This window comes from Salvelinus alpinus, chromosome 23 (genome assembly GCF_045679555.1).
Source record: "Salvelinus alpinus chromosome 23, SLU_Salpinus.1, whole genome shotgun sequence".
Lineage (NCBI taxonomy): Eukaryota > Metazoa > Chordata > Actinopteri > Salmoniformes > Salmonidae > Salvelinus > Salvelinus alpinus.
In genome coordinates, this window is record NC_092108.1 from 48506861 (window position 1) to 48523119 (window position 16259).

At 43.0% G+C, this 16259-nt stretch overlaps 1 protein-coding gene across 2 annotated transcripts in view; it reads right to left on the minus strand.

Moving 5' to 3' along the window:
* Positions 1-3924, minus strand: part of tmem71 (transmembrane protein 71) — a 25161-nt gene extending 21237 nt beyond the window's left edge. Inside the window, exon 1 of one of the 2 annotated variants that reach the window (XM_071362616.1) lies at positions 3755-3924. The gene's annotated coding sequence lies outside the window, so the exon portion shown is untranslated. The remainder of the gene's footprint in view (positions 1-3754) is intronic. The other variant, XM_071362618.1, reaches the window with a different exon arrangement.
* Positions 3925-16259: the final 12335 nt, after the last annotated feature.

The following is a 16259-nucleotide window of genomic DNA, read 5'->3' on the forward strand; positions in this document are numbered from 1 at the left end:
TTATGAAGTTGTCAAAAGTTTTGTATTTGTTCCCATATTTCTAGCACGCAATGTCTACATCAAGCTTGTGACTGAAACTTGTTGGATGCATTTGCAGTTTGTTTTGGTTGTTTCATATTATTTTGTGCCCAATAGAAATTAATGGTAAATAATATATTGTCATTTTCAAAGTTCTGTTATTCTCCAGATTGACTGACCCGCCACTATGTTTAACAGCAGAGAAAACAAAACCCCAAATTATATTTTTTCAACTTGAAATTGTATGACTTTTCTTAGTGATCCTAACATTAGAAAAAGTGAAACATCGTCTTTGTTCATATTTCCATGAAAGCTGTACACCACCAGGGTACAAAGATTTTCTTAGGGTCATTTTTGACCAGGCAGTTATAAAATCATTTACACACACACACAAAAACACACACGAGAAATTGAGATTATGTGTGCTACTGATTGAACTCAGCCAGCAGCTCCTGAAGAGGAAGATCACCATGGTTGGCACAGTTAGAAAGAACAAGCCTGAGCTCCCCCCTGCACTCCTCGCAACAAGGGGGAGAGAGGCTTTCTCGTCAAAGTTTGCCTTCACCCCCACCACCACTCTAGTTTCTGACCTCCCAAAGAAGAACAAGAATGTGGTCCTCCTGAGCACACTGCACAAAACAGCTGAGATCAGTGATCGTGAGGACAGGAAGCCAGCCATTATCCTGGACTACAACCACAACAAAGGAGACGTGCATGCACACACACTTGCATACTGTCCTACATGTGCTAATTAGAGTTGATTGATTTATGTTCTTCACGTTTTTGTTCTGTATCTATTATCTTATTTATTGTTGTTGTTTATAAACCTTGTGGGTGGGGGCAATGGTTAAAAAAAATGGGAGAAGACTAATATTTTGTAGTTGAATTCCTCATTGTACATTATATAAGAATATATCACTATGTTGCCAAAAAAGTTCAAGACTTATTGTTTCCCTTCAATAAAATGCATTCAAAACTACTTTCTGCAAATTTCTGCTACTTTCTTAGGCTATACAAGTGCTATCTCTTGCTAAAAAATAATATATGTATGTTTACACCTATGCAGTACCTTTAGCAATAATAATAATAATAATACACCTCTACTTTAGTAAAGAAAACAATTATGACAGGTGTGTTGTAAAAAAAAACGAGTTGTCTCCACTGATTAAATCAGTCCTTCTCAAATAGTGGGGCAAGCCCCCCTGGGGGGGCTCGGAGCGATGCCAGGGGGGGCGCGTGTGACCCCGGGGAACATGCTTTTTTTTGCCGCAGGGAGTAGTTTTTTTTTGCACCGAACAAGAGCACACAGCACAGAGCAGTATATATGAAATGCAGATAACAAACCCTTAATAGACACCATGGGGAAATATTTAACAGGGATGAAAAGAAAGTCGGAGAGAGACGGAGATAATGAGACAAACGTAAGTCTCCCGAAAGCTAAGACGAGGAAATATGACGACGCGTATGTAGCGCTTGGCTTCACTGTGACTACCGTGGGAGACGAGGAAAGACCGGTATGTTTACTGTGTCTAAAAATGTTGGCAGCGGACAGCATGAAGCCAAATAAATTAAGGCGTCACTTAAAGACATTACACCCCAATCACGCTGATAAGCAGCTTGAGTTTTTTCAGCGAAAACGTGCCGAATATTGCCAACAATCGTCCCGCTTTGTGAATGCTACTTCAGTAAACCAGCGAGAACTGCTGGCATATAAAGTGGCGTACCAAATTGCTCAGTGCAAAAACCCCCACTCCATAGCAGAGGAGCTGATACTGCCTGCAGCATTAGACATGGTCTCTGTCATGCTGGATGACGCAAGTGCTGCAAAAATAAAAACTATGACTTCCTCATTTAGATTTTTTTTAAATCAGCACAAATTGTTTTATTCATTTTTGTTTTATAGGTCAGTGTTTCATATATTGTGCTCCTGAGTTAATGTTGCTGATCAATTTGAATGTATTATTATTTATTGATTATATTTTATTTTTCAGTATCAAATGGTCAAAAAAAATTACAGTTTAAATAAGGCTTGATTTTTTAAAAAACATTTCAGGCAAATTGATGCACTTTACGTCTTTTCTGTTACAGACTAAAAAACAATGTTAATAAAGTTATTCTTTGTTGTAAGTTGATCTATATTTTTTTCTTTTTTTCTTTTCTTTAATGTTAATAAGGATACAATGTTATGCAGAGGTGTACTTCTAACAATTTTATAGACAAATGATACTATTTACAGTCGCGGCGGAGAGTTGGGGGGCGCGAAATGTTTACTTCTTCCGCGTGACAGAAAATAATTGAGAAGCACTGGATTAAATGCAGTCTTTCTGCATTGTGAAGAGGGAAAACCCAGATATTCACAAAGTTTGAAGAATGGCAGGTTGTTTCTTCATGCAAAATAGATTTGGGGATTAAATTTCAATTAAGCTGCTTTATTTTAGGGGTTTAGTGAAGGCGGGTAATTTTTTACCCTTAGGACAAGGTATACAGAATGTTAAGACTACACAAGGGTTAAAGTAATGATGGACTGTCGTTTCTCTTTGCTTATTTGAGCTGTTCTTGCCATAATATGGACTTGTCTTTTACCAAATGGGGCTATCTTCTGTATATCACCCCTACCTTGTCACAACACAACTGATTGGCTCAAACGCATTAAGGAAAGAAATTCCACAAATTATCTTTTATCAAGGCACACCTGTTAATTGAAATGCATTCCAGTTGACTACCTCATGAAGCTGGTTGAGAGAATGCCAAAAGTGTGCAAAGCTGTCATCAAGGCAAAGGGTGGCTACTTTCAAGAATGTCAAATATAAAATATTTTGATTTGTTTTACACTTTTTTGGTTACTACATGATTCCATGTGTGTTATTTCATAGTTTATATGTCTTCATTATTATTCTACAATGTAGAAAATAGTAAAAAATAAAGAAAAACCCTGGAATGAGTAGCTGTGTCCAAACTTTTGACTGGTACTGTATGAGTAACCATAAATACTGTAATTGCTTTATTAGAGCAGAGCTTGAATTAAGCATACGTTAATTGGTGTCTTTCAGACCTGTTGAGAAGTGCAAATTCCATTTACCGTTAAGACCCCATCGCTACCTACCCTTATACTATATATCCCAGTTTTGCCTCAGGACTGCATGCCATATGATACATTTGATCTGAATTTATCTGAATTTAACATTTGAGTTTCAATTGAAGAAAAAGAAAATACTATTGCAATTCACTATTGTTATCGCCTATTGTGCATAAGGGACTTTCACCGCTTCCCGAAAAATTCTAAATGAAAGTCTGTCATCTACGGAACCTAGCAGGTTGACTACCGGTAGGCCCCGACCGATGATGCAGGATCTGATGATGCTGGAGCTTATGCTGCTGGAGGAAAGGGCCTACATAGAAAAGGCTATTTGCGGATACAGGGTGCTAGCAAATAGCGTTGCAGAAATAGCCCACTGATTATAGACTAATACTGTCCTTGAAGAATGCTAAGAATGAGTAGGCTATAACGATACCGTTCATCATAAAATAACAATATTCATATAGGTGTTAAGTTCAACCAAGATTTGAAATGAACACTCAAAAATACATAAATACTGTGTGTCTATTGAATTTCTTATAACATTTCAGTGTAGATCTATCAAGTTCAAAGTCAAGCAGAGAGAAAACAATAGCTGTTTGGTGGAATAGATAGAAGAATAAAATAAAATATTTCGTTAAAAGCGATAGGGCTACTTACAAACTCTCTCGCTAATCGAAGTCTTTCTGTATGTCCCGGAGAGCGGTAGGCTGTACATAAACTGCATATGTTTTACTTAGGATCAATCTATTCTAAACGTTAAGATACAAATTCAACATGCAAGCCGTGTTGATATTGCCTGGCTACATAGACTAGTATTCTACCAGCAGCACAATTTAAGACGTCAGTTTGTATGGTAATGAGGAAACCATCAAAATAAAAGCCCGCATTTCAAAACATTGCAGTGTGGATAACTAATTCAACAGAAATATAATTTTATATCAATGCCCACTTTTATAGTGCCAACAAGAAAATGCAAAAAGTAATTTATGAAAAGCTGTCATCAAGGCCAAGGGTGGCCACTTTGAAGAATCTCAAATATAAAATATATTTTGATTTGTAAAAATAAAAAATAAACTGGAATGAGTAGGTGTGTCCAAACTTTTGACTGGTACTGTATGTGGAACCAAATCGAGCTGGTGGGTCACATATGTTATGATCCACACTTATTTGAAAATATATATAAGAATTTATCAAGCCTACAAGCAATACAATACTATTATTTTGGTGGGAGATTATATGGTTTTAAATACCTCAATGGATCTTAAAGGAAATCACATTACTGTCAGGTCTACTCCCGCTCCCTCCCTCCTGCGCTCGAAGTCACCGGTCTACTAACCACCTGTCCTAGCAAACCATCATTACGCACACCTGGCAACCTTTATCACGCACACGAGCGCCTCATCATTAGGTACACCTGGACGTTGTCACTTCCCTGATTACTCCCCCTTTATCTAGCACTCCGTTGTTGTTATCACCCATCACCCATATTGTTTCTGTGTTATGTTCAGATGCGACGCTTGTGCCTGTATCCATTCTATGTTTGTTCTTATTAAACTCACTGACTGCACCTGCTTAGTGACTCCCTTGCATCTTCGTTACAGAATACTGCCTAACCGAATGGAAGCAGCAGCCAACCGAGACATCTACCAGATGGTCGGCGAACAGGGAGACCTATTTCGCCAACACCACGTCTACCTGGTGCAACTGTGGACGGCTATGGATGAGGTCCTCCGCTTTCTTCAACGTCTAGATCTTCCTCAAGGGGTATCACCCCCAACTAGCGGAGGATCTTCTACCATGAGTCGACCCAGCGAGCCAGCACCCCAGCCTGTTCAGCAGTCTACCCAGGTCAGTGATGCCCGTTTGTTCCTCCCGGACAAAAGACGGGACTCCATCCAAATGGACACCCGGATGTCAGAAGACCTGCTTTCCCTTACCCTGTGGTTCCACGTTGGTTGAGAGTCCTATTGGTTGCCCTCCAGGCCGACATCCCAGAGGTTTACCAGGATCCCCGGGAGGTTTTCTCCAAGACCCACGCCACCCGACTCCCTCATCTCCCCTGAGACTGTGCCATCAACCTTCTAACAGACTCTGCGCAGCCGCATCTACCCCCGTTGGTGGCTGAAACCAAGGCTATGGAGGAGTATATCCAGGAGGTTCTTCAACAGGGTTTCAGTTGCCCATCCACCTCCCCTTCGGCAGGTTTCTTTGTGGCCAAGAAGCTTCATCCATATATTGACCACAGAGGTCTCAATGCCATCACCACCAAGTACGACTACGCCCCTCCCGTTGACAGCTTTCAGCACAATGTCGGGGCTACTTAGTGATGTCTTATGGATTAGCCAATGCTCCGTCAGTGTTCCAGGCATTCGTGAACGAGGTGTTTCAGGACATGCTTGGGCATCAGGTGGTCATGTATATCGACAACATCCTGATCTACTCGGCCACCTTGGAGCACATCACCCAAGTCCGGGTAGTCCTGGAACGCCTCCTGGAGAACCACCTGTACGTCAAAGCGGAGAAGTGCCATTTCCATCAAACCGACATCTCTCTCTTGGGATATCAGATCAGCTCGCAGGGAGTGGCTATGGAGGAGAGGAAGGTAGATGCAGTCAGGTCATGGCCAGTCCCAACCACCATAAACGGACTCCAAAGTTTTTTGGGGTTTGCCAACTTCTACCGCCGCTTCATTAGGAACTTCAGCTCCATTTCTCATCTCTCCTGAAAGTTTGGTCCCTGTAATTTGTTGTGGAATCCTGCAGCTGATGAGGCCTTCCACATACTGAAGGGGCATTTCACCTTTGCCCCGTTGCTGAAACACCCAGATCCTACGCTGACCTTTGAGGTGGAGGTGGAAGCCTCTGAAGTGGGCGTGGGGGCCGTCCTTTTCTTTGCTAGAATCAACTTCATTCAGCGCAGGTTCAAAGAACATCAAAGCCGATGTCCCGTCTCCACGATTGGGGAGATGTTCCGGTCCTGAGTGCGCCCTTCATACCACCCTCCTGAATCGTTGCATCCATGCTTTGGGACATAGACGTGACATCTGCCAGGCTGTGGAGCTGGAACCTGTGCCTGCTACATTCCCACAGAGGTAAGGGATTGTCTATTGACCTGGGTGCACACATCCCTTACTGCTGGACTCCCAGGTATCACCCGCACCTCTTAAGTCCTGGTGCCCCACCTTAGCGCAGGACTTTGCCCGCTACGTCAACTCCTGCTCCGTATGTGCTCAAACCAAGTCTCCCCGGCACGCTCCAGCAGGGAAACTCCTTCCTTTTTCTCGTGCCTCAGCGACCTTGGTCCCGTCTGTCTATACATTTTGTTACTGATATTCCCCTGTCTGATAGTTTCACCACTGTTATGGTTGTTGTTGACAGATTCTCCAAATCCTGCCGTTTTTTCCTTCTCTGGTCTCCCTACCTCTCTCCAGGTCGCTGAGGCACTGTTCAAGCAGGTCTTCAGCACGATGGCCTTCTGAAGGACTTCGTCTCCGACCGTGGTCCCCCAATTCATGCTGTGAGTATGGAGAGCCTTCATGGAGAAGCTGGGGGTCACGGTCAGCCTCACATCTGGGCACCAGCCTCAGTCCAACGGGCAGGTGGAGAGGACCAACCAGGAGCTGGGGAGGTTCCTGAGGAGTCACAATCAGGACCGGCAGAGGAAGTGGGCCTGGTTTCTTCCCTGGGTGGAATACGCCCAGAACTCACCTCATCACCACCACTGAATTTTCTCCCTTCCACTGTTTCCTGGGGTACCAGCTGGCCCTTGCTCCGTGGACCCTGAGCCAGACCGAAGCCCCTGCAGTGGATGAGGGATTCCGGCGTGCAGAGGAGGTTTGGGACGCTGGCCACGTGAGGCTCCAATGCGCTGTCTGCCATCAGAAGGAGCAGGTGAACTGCCACCGCAGTGAGGCACCCGTTTTCCATCCTGGTGATCTCGTCTGGCTCTCCACCAGTAACCTGCTCCGCCTGCCCTGCCAAAAGCTGAGCCCCTGGTTTCTGGCGCCATTCAAAGTCCCTCCTCCGGCCCGGTGGGGGGGGGGGGGGGGGTACTGTCACGTCTACTCCCGCTCCCACTCTCCGACTCTTGCCATCCCCGGTCTACTAACCACCATTCCTAGCAACCCATCATCAGGCAGTATTGTTTCTGTGTTATGTTCAGACACTACTCTTGTTCCTGTATCTACTCGATTTGTTCTTATTAAACTCACCGACTGCACCTGCTTCCTGACTCCATGTGAGTTCGTAATTGTAACGAAGAATCACCCTCATGCACTTAAGGAAATCATGGATAAATTGAATATACAGTATGGAGGCTTAAATATCCTGACCTAGTGGGATAGACATGGCAGAAGCTCAATCAAGCTAGTCGTCTTGACTACTTATGTCATTCTCGCTGGTACCAAAAGTTAGTGCTTATAGGGGACAGAACACAATATTTTGAAAGAGGAAGCAAAGAACTTGGAGCATATATTTTTGTTTCAGTTTCCTCCATCTCCACAAACCAAAGTTAAATGTAAGGATTTTTTCTTCTTCTATGAATAATGTAAAATTAACAGCTGTACAGAAACACTCAAGTGAAGTCCAAATTACGGAGGCAGAACTTCTTGATGCAATTAAAGCCTTCAAATCCAGGAAAACTCCAGGGCTGAATGGAATGCCAGTTGACGTATAACAAACCTTTTTTGATGTACTTAGAGGACCGTTAGTTACATGTTATAAACACTCCTATAAAAATGGTAGATTATCAGATAGTCAACAAAATCTACTATTGTTTAAACAGGACCCAGGTGGTAAATATAGGTGTACAGTGCATTCGGAAAGTATTCAGACCCCTTGAATATTTCCACATTTTGTAAATTACAGCCTTATTCTACAATACCCCATAATGACAAAGTAATAACAGGTTTTTGAAATTTTGACAAATGTATTGAAATAAAAAACAGAAATACCTTATTTACGTAAGTATTCAGACCCTTTGCTATTAGACTCGAAATTGAGCGCAGTTGCATCCTGTTTCCATTGAACATCCTTGAGATGTTGAGATTTCTACAACTTGATTGGTGTCACGGCCGTCGTAAGGAGGAGACCAAGGCGCAGCGTGGTAAGTGTACATTCCTCTTTAATAAAAGAACGAACACTGAACAAAATGACAAAACGAACCGTGAAGCTAATATGGATAGTGCAGACAGGCAACTAAACATAGAATAAGAACCCACAAAACCAAAAGGGAAAATGGAAACCTAAATATGATCCCCAATCAGAGACAACGATAAACAGCTGCCTCTGATTGGGAACCAATTCAGGCCACCACAGACCTACATATACCTAGACTACCAAAACCCCTAGACATACAAAAAACCCTAGACAATACAAAACCAGCATACACACCCTAGTCACACCCTGACCTAACCAAAATAATAAAGAAAACATAGATAACTAAGGTCAGGGCGTGACAATTGGAGTGATTGACATGATTTGGAAAGGCACACACCTTCTATATAAGGTCCCACAGAGCAAAAACCAAGCCAAGAGGTTGAAGGATTTGTCCGTAGAGCTCCGAGACAGGATTCAGTCGAGGCACTAATCTGGGGAAGGGTACCAAAACATTTCTGCAGCATTGAATGTCCCCAAGAAGGCAGTGGCGTCCATTATTCGTAAAAGGAAGAAGTTTGGAACCACCAAGACTCTTCCTAGAGCTGGCCGCCCGGCCAAACTGAGCTATCAGGGGAGAAGGGCCATGGTCAGGGAGGTGACCAAAAACCTTTATGGTCACTCTGACAGAGCTCCAGAGTTCCTCTGTGGAGATGGGAGAACCTTCCAGAAGGTCAACCATCTCTGCAGCACTCCACCAATCAGGCCTCTTGGTAGAGTTGCCAGACGGAAGCCACATATTGATTCAACAGTAGCTAAGATGGGGAGAAGTATATCCGTAATAAAGCGCTGCTCTGCCTTCTTAACAACACTATCAACAACTGTCACTACAGGCCCTAGTTTTGTCACACCTTGACTGCTGTTAAGTCGTGTGGTCAGGTGCCACAAAAAAGGACAGCTGGCCCTTGGATGCATACAGAGAGCTAATATTAATAATATGCATGTCAATCTCTCCTGGCTCAAAGTAGAGGAGATATTGACTTCATCACTACTTGTATTTATGAGCGGTATTGACATGTTGAATGTACCGAGCTGTCTGTTTGAACTACTGTCACACAGCTCGGACTCTCATGCATACCCCACAAGACATGCCACAAGAGGTCTCTTCACAGTCCCCAAGTCCAGAACAGACTATGGGAGGTGTACAGTACTACATAGAGACATCACTACATGGAACTCTATTCCACATCAAGTAACTGACGCAAGCAGTAAAATAAAAAAAATAAAAAAAACACACACACACACACACACACACACACACACACACACACACACACACACACACACACACACACACACACAGAGAGAGACAATAACATGCGTACTGTACACACACATACACATGGATTTAGTACTGTAGATATGTGGTAGTGGTGGAATAGGGGCCTGAGGGCACACAGTGTGTTGTGAAATCTGTGAATGTATTGTAATGTTTTTAAAATTGTATAAACTGCCTTAATTTTGCTGGACCCCAGGAAGAGTAGCTGCTGCCTTAGCAGCAGCTAATGGGGATCCATATTAAATACAAATACTCTACAGTAAACGGCACATGATAGCCCTCTTGGAGCTTGCTAAAAGGCACCTAAATGACTCTGACCATGAGAAGCAAGACTCTCTGGTCTGATGAAACCAAGATTAAACTCTTTGGCCTGAATGCCAAGCATCACGTCTGGAGGAAACCTGGCACCATCCCTACGGTGAAGCATGGTGGTGGCAGCATCATGCTGTGGGGATGTTTTTCAGCGGCAAGGAGACTAGTCAGGATTGAGGGAATGATGAATGGAGCAAAGTTCAGAGAGATCCTTGATGAAAACCTGCTTCCGAGCGCTCAGGAGCTCAGACTGGGGTGAAGGTTCACCTTCCAACAGGACAACGACCCTAAGCACACAGCCAAGATAATGCAGGAGTGGCTTCGGGACAAGTCTCTGAATGTCCTTGAGTGTCCCAGCCAGAGCCCGGATTTGATCCCGATCGAACATCTCTGGAGAGACCTGAAAATAGCTTTGCAGCGACGCTCCCCATCCAACCTGACAGAGCTTGTGAGGATCTGCAGAGAAGAATGGGAGAAACTCCCCAAATACAGGTGTGCCACGCTTGTCGCTTCATACCCAAGAAGACTACAGGCTGTAATCGCTGCCAAAGGTGCTTCAACAAAGTACTGAGTAAAGGGTCTGAATACTTATGTAAATATAATATTTCAGTTTGTATTTTTAATAAATTTGCAAAAATGTCAAAAACCTGTTTTTGCTTTGTCATTATGGGGTATTGTGTGTAGAATTATGAGGGGAAACAATTATTTTATTTTATTTTAAAATAAGGCTGTGATGTAACACAATTTGGAAAAAGTGAAGGGCACTGAATACTTTCCGAATGCACTGTAAAATAGTAAATAATGGCTACTTCTCAGAAAGTGTTAAACTGTCAAGAGGAGTAAAACAAGGTTGTCCAATATCGGTATATCTATTTTATATGACAATCGATACGTTAGCTATTCAAATCAGATCCAACAATAATATCAAGTGGCTAGAAAACCAGGGGTTAGAAACAAAGGTATCATTGTACGCTAATGATTCATGTTTTCTCTTAAATCCGCAATTTAGATCCCTCCATAGCCTCATTGATGATCTGGATAATTTTTCTAACCTCGCTGGAATACAACCAAGTTAATTGTACTATATAACGTATTGGATCACAAAAAAATACAACTTTACATTACTGTGTAGTTTACCAATAAAATTATCTAACGGTGATGTTGACATACTCGGTATTCATATCCTGAAGGAAAGAAATTGTCTCACTACAATACATTTTTATAGAAAGTTGGCAAAAAAGATAAGATCTTGCTACCATGGAAAGGAAAATACCTGTTTTGTGGAAAAATCACCCTGATTAACTCTTTACTCATATCCCAGTTTACCTAGTTGCTTATGACTCTGCCTACACCTCCCAACTTTTTTTTTCATTATATGAGCCAAAAATGTTCTATTTTATTTGGAATGGCAAGCCAGACTACATTAAACCAGCCTATTTATATAATGAACATGAATTTGGAGGGTATAAATTATTAGATATTAAATCATTACACCTCTCACTAAAGGCTTCAGTCATACAAAAGCTATACTTGAATACGGATTGGTTCTCTAGGAGATTAGTAAGAATGGCTCAACTGTGTTCAGGAATGGCCTTTTTCCCTTTATTCAGATTACAACCTCTCACTTTCGGTTATTTGAAAATGAAATCCTCTCCAAAATATAGCTATTTTTGGAACAAGCCATAGAAAGTTGGTAGCAATTTCAATTTTAATCCACCAGAAAAGACATAACAAATATTACAGCAAATATTATTGTTAAACTCAAATATACTACTTGATTTTAAAAAATAACATTATTTTGAAGAAGAAAAAACCCCCAAAACGATATAATCTTTGTAAATTATATCATAAATAGGACTGGTGGAGTTATGTCACAAATGCAGCTAACAATAATATATGAAAATATCTGCTCTATCCAAAATTAAAACCAACTAATTGTAGCATTACTGCAAAAATCGAAGAGGCAAGTGGAAGGGGGAAAAAGTACGGAACTTGTCGGCCCTGCATTAAAGACCAAAATTGGTTAAAGAAAATTGTTATTAAAAAAAAGTACCAGTTTCATTTAAGGACCCAAAAATTGACAGCTGTGTCATACAGATTGCAAAACAGTTGGGAAGAGATTTTATATGTACTGAATTCATGGCACATGGTTTATGAACTGACACGCAAAATGACACCGGATTCAAAACTTTGAGTTTTTATATTTAAATGATTATACAAAATTCTTGCAACCAATAGAATGTTATATACTGTATATGGGGGATACAACCATCCCAGCTCTGCAGATTTTGCTGCGAAGAGACAGAATCATTAGATAATTCGCATGTTCAGGAATGGCTGAAGAATTGCAACATTTGCCTGGAGAAATAGCACTGCTGGGTGATCTGAAATGTCATAGTAAATCAATCAATAATATAATACTCTTAGCAAATATGTTTATCTTTAATTTCCAATCTGTAGAAACAATGAGTATAGAAAGGTTCAGAACTTTTGTGAAACACCCCACAGTTGAAAAATATATGGTAAATAAAACTGGATGGTGTTCAGAGATAGATTTGAGGGGTGCTGAAAGATGGGACTAAAAACAAACAATAGATAAATTATGCAAAATATAGTGTGTCTGTAAAATGTATATTGTATGTATAGACTGGAAGTAGAAGCCTAAGTGTTGTTGTCCATTAATTGACTCCAAGTAGGAGAGGGGTGGTATGGTTAGGGAAAATAATCAGTGTCACGTGTGCTCCCTCTCCGGCCTCTAGGTCCCCAGGCTGCTCGTTAGGGCGCACACCTGTCACCAGTGTTACGCGCATAATGACACTCACCTGGACTCCATCACCTCCTTGATTACCTTCCCTTTATATGTCACTCCAGCGATGTTCTCCAGTCCGGAGCCTCCAGCGACGGTCTCCAGTCCGGGGCCTCCAGCGACGGTCTCCAGTCCAGGGCCTCCAGCGAGGGTGCCCAGTCCGGGGCCCGCAACGAGGGTGCCCAGTCCGGGGCCCGCAACGAGGGTGCCCAGTCCGGGGCCCGCAACGAGGGTGCCCAGTCCGGGGCCCGCAACGAGGGTCCCCAGTCCGGGGCCCGCTACGAGAGTGCCCAGTCCGGGGCCCGCTATGAGGGTCCCCAGTCCGGGGTCGGCGGCGAGGGTCCCCGCACCAGAGGCGCCACCAAAGTGGGGGGAGCCAGAGGCGGAGGGGGGTCTACGTCCCGCACGAGACCCGCCGCCGTAAAGGAGGCCCACCCGGACCCTCCCCTTTAGAGTCAGGTTTTGCGGCCAGAGTCCGCACCTTTGGGGGGGGGGTACTGTCACGCCCTGGCCATAGAGAGGCTTTTATTCTCTATTTTGGTTAGGCCAGGGTGTGGCTAGGGTGGGCATTCTAGTTTCTTTATTTCTATGTTTTCTATTTCTTTGTGTTTGGCCGGGTGTGGTTCTCAATCAGAGGCAGCTGTCTATCGTTGTCTCTGATTGAGAACCTACCGTTTTTGGTAGTGTTTATTGTTTTTGTTCGGCGTCATTTTTATTAAATAAAATAAAATTTACCCTCACCACGCTGCACCTTGGTCCTCTTCTTTTAACGGCCGTGACAAACAGCTTACAGACGGTAGGCAATTAAGGTCCCAGTTATGAAAACTTAGGACACTAAAGAGGCCTTTCTACTGACTCTGAAAAACACCAATAGAAAGATGCCCAGGGTCCCTCTTCATCTGCGTGAACATGCCTTAGGCATGCTGCAAGAAGGCATGAGGACTGCAGATGTGGCCAGGGCAATAAATTGCAATGTCCGTACTGTGAGACGCCTAAGACAGCGCTACAGGGAGACAGGACAGACAGCTGATTGTCCTCGCAGTGGCAGACCACGTGTAACAACACCTGCACAGTATCGGTACATCCGAACATCACACCTGCGGGACAGGTACAGGATGGCAACAACAACTGCCCAAGTTACACCAGGAACGCACAATCCCTCCATCAGTGCTCAGACTGTCCACAATAGGCTGAGAGAGGCTGGACTGAGGGCTTGTAGGCCTGTAGTAAGGCAGGTTCTCACCAGACATCACCGGCAACAACGTCACCTATGGGCACAACCCCACTGTCGCTGGACCAGACAGGACTGGCAAAAAGTGCTCTTCACTGACGAGTCGCGGTTTTGTCTCACCTGGGGTGATGGTCGAATTCGCGTTAATCATCGAAGGAATGAGCGTTACACCGAGGCCTGTACTCTGGAGCGAGATTGATTTGGAGGTGGAGGGTCTGTCATGGTCTGGGGAGGTGTGTCACAGCATCATCGGATTGTGCTTGTTGTCATTCAGGCAATCTCAAAACCGTGCGTTACAGGGACGACATCCTCCTCCCTCATGTGGTACCCTTCCTGCAGGCTCATCCTGACATGACCCTACAGCATGACAATGGCACCAGCCATACTGCTCGTTCTGTGTGTGATTTCCTGCAAGACTGTCAGTGTAAGTGTTCTGCCATGGCCAGCGAAGAGCCCGGATCTCAATTCCATTGAGCACGTCTGGGACTTGTTGGATCAGAGGGTGAGGGCTAGGGCCATTCCCCCCAGAAATGTCCGGGAACTTGCAGGTGCCTTGGTGGAAGAGTGAGGTAACATCTCACAGCAAGAACTGGCAAATCTGGAGCAGTCCATGAGGAGGAGATGCACTGCAGTACTTAATGCAGCTGGTGGCCACACCAGATACTGACTGTTACTTTTGATTTTGACCCCCCCTTTGTTCAGGAACACATTAATCAATTTCTGTTAGTCATGTGTCTGTGGAACTTGTTCACCTGATGTCTCAGTTGTTGAATCCTGTTATGTTCATACAAATATTTACACATGTTAAGTTTGCTGAAAATTAACGCAGTTGACAGTGAGAGGACGTTTATTTTTTTGCTGAGTTCATGTGTGAAGATAATGTGTCTTGAGTGTAATATAAAATGTTGAGACAAGAACACGGGGAAGGGTGTGTGGCATAGATATAGGCAAGTCTCTCCTTAGAATGGCTCAGTTCTCTCCCGCCAATTCTTGTGCATTCATTGTTTCATTGTTCGAATTGTTTGCCCTTTAATTTTAAATGTTTTATAAATCCCCCATTACATATGTCACCAGTAGTAAATGTACCGTTAATCCCCATAATTTGGTTACATTCATTTCTGGTAATGCATGTATTAATTACAGTAATTTACCGTTCTCTTTCTCTTAGTGGAAACGTTGTTTGCAGACCGCCAATGGATCACCCTTTATAAATGTGTCCATATCGCAGAGGTTGGTGACCTCGCATTAGTTGTCTTTTAACTTTTAGATTTTTCACATTTTAATTCAGATTTTTATGATTAATGAGTAAAAAGCATTATTTTGCAATGGGATTTCTTTTTCTCCGGGGCTTGCGGAAACCCTGATCCCATTTACAGTCTATTGCACTGTATAGAGGGGGTGGAGAACGAAGTTCTGCTGGATATGTATGATGCGGTTCCACTCCAAAACTACTAATTTGGTCAGTAGAGACCCTACTGAGTATTTCCCACTCCACTTTAGCTGAGACAGGTGGAAACATTTTCTCTCTAGAAGCCAATATGTATTCCATGTACAATCTATTACAGTGTATTGCAGGATCATCGACTAGATTCAGCCGCGGGATGATTTTTTCTTGAGTGGAAGGTCGGGGGGCTGGAACATAATCACAAATCATTTGTGGACTGCAATTTGACCCCAAGAATCCCAACCATATATAATATTTGACCAAAACATAATCATTTCAAACCTTGCTTACATTTGTATATAATCACGTCTCTCTATTGTGTGTGGGAATACTTGGGAACAGATTTCCAAAATTAAAATCACTTGGAGCTGATTTCCAACAATCAAAATGAAATCACAATGTGATTTTCTGGATTTTTTTTTCTCATTTTGTCTGTCATAGTTGAAGTGTACCTATGATGAAAATTACAGGCCTCTCTCATCTTTTTAAGTGGGAGAACAATTGGTGGCTGAATAAATACTTTTTTGCCCCACTGTATACAGGGGGTACCAGTACAGAGTCAATGTGCGGGGGCACCGGATAGTCGAGGTAATTGAGGTAATATGTACATGTACTGTAGGTAGAGTTAAAGTGACCATGCATAGATAATAAACAGAGAGTAGCAACCAAATAACGGTAACTCGCAAATGTATACGTCCCAGTTATCAGATTTACATCTAAATGTAATGGAACTTATATGATTAAATATGAAACTATTTGTGAGAAAATGAAATGTGATTTTAGCCTTCTAAATGAGAGAATTGTTTTTCATGTAAAGTTTTACCCAGTCAGTAACCACACCCACGTGAGCACAGACCCTGTGGCAACGTTATGGAACCGCCCTCCAAGGCGAGGACATAGAAGGACAACTAACAACATTTACATTAGACCAGAGAAC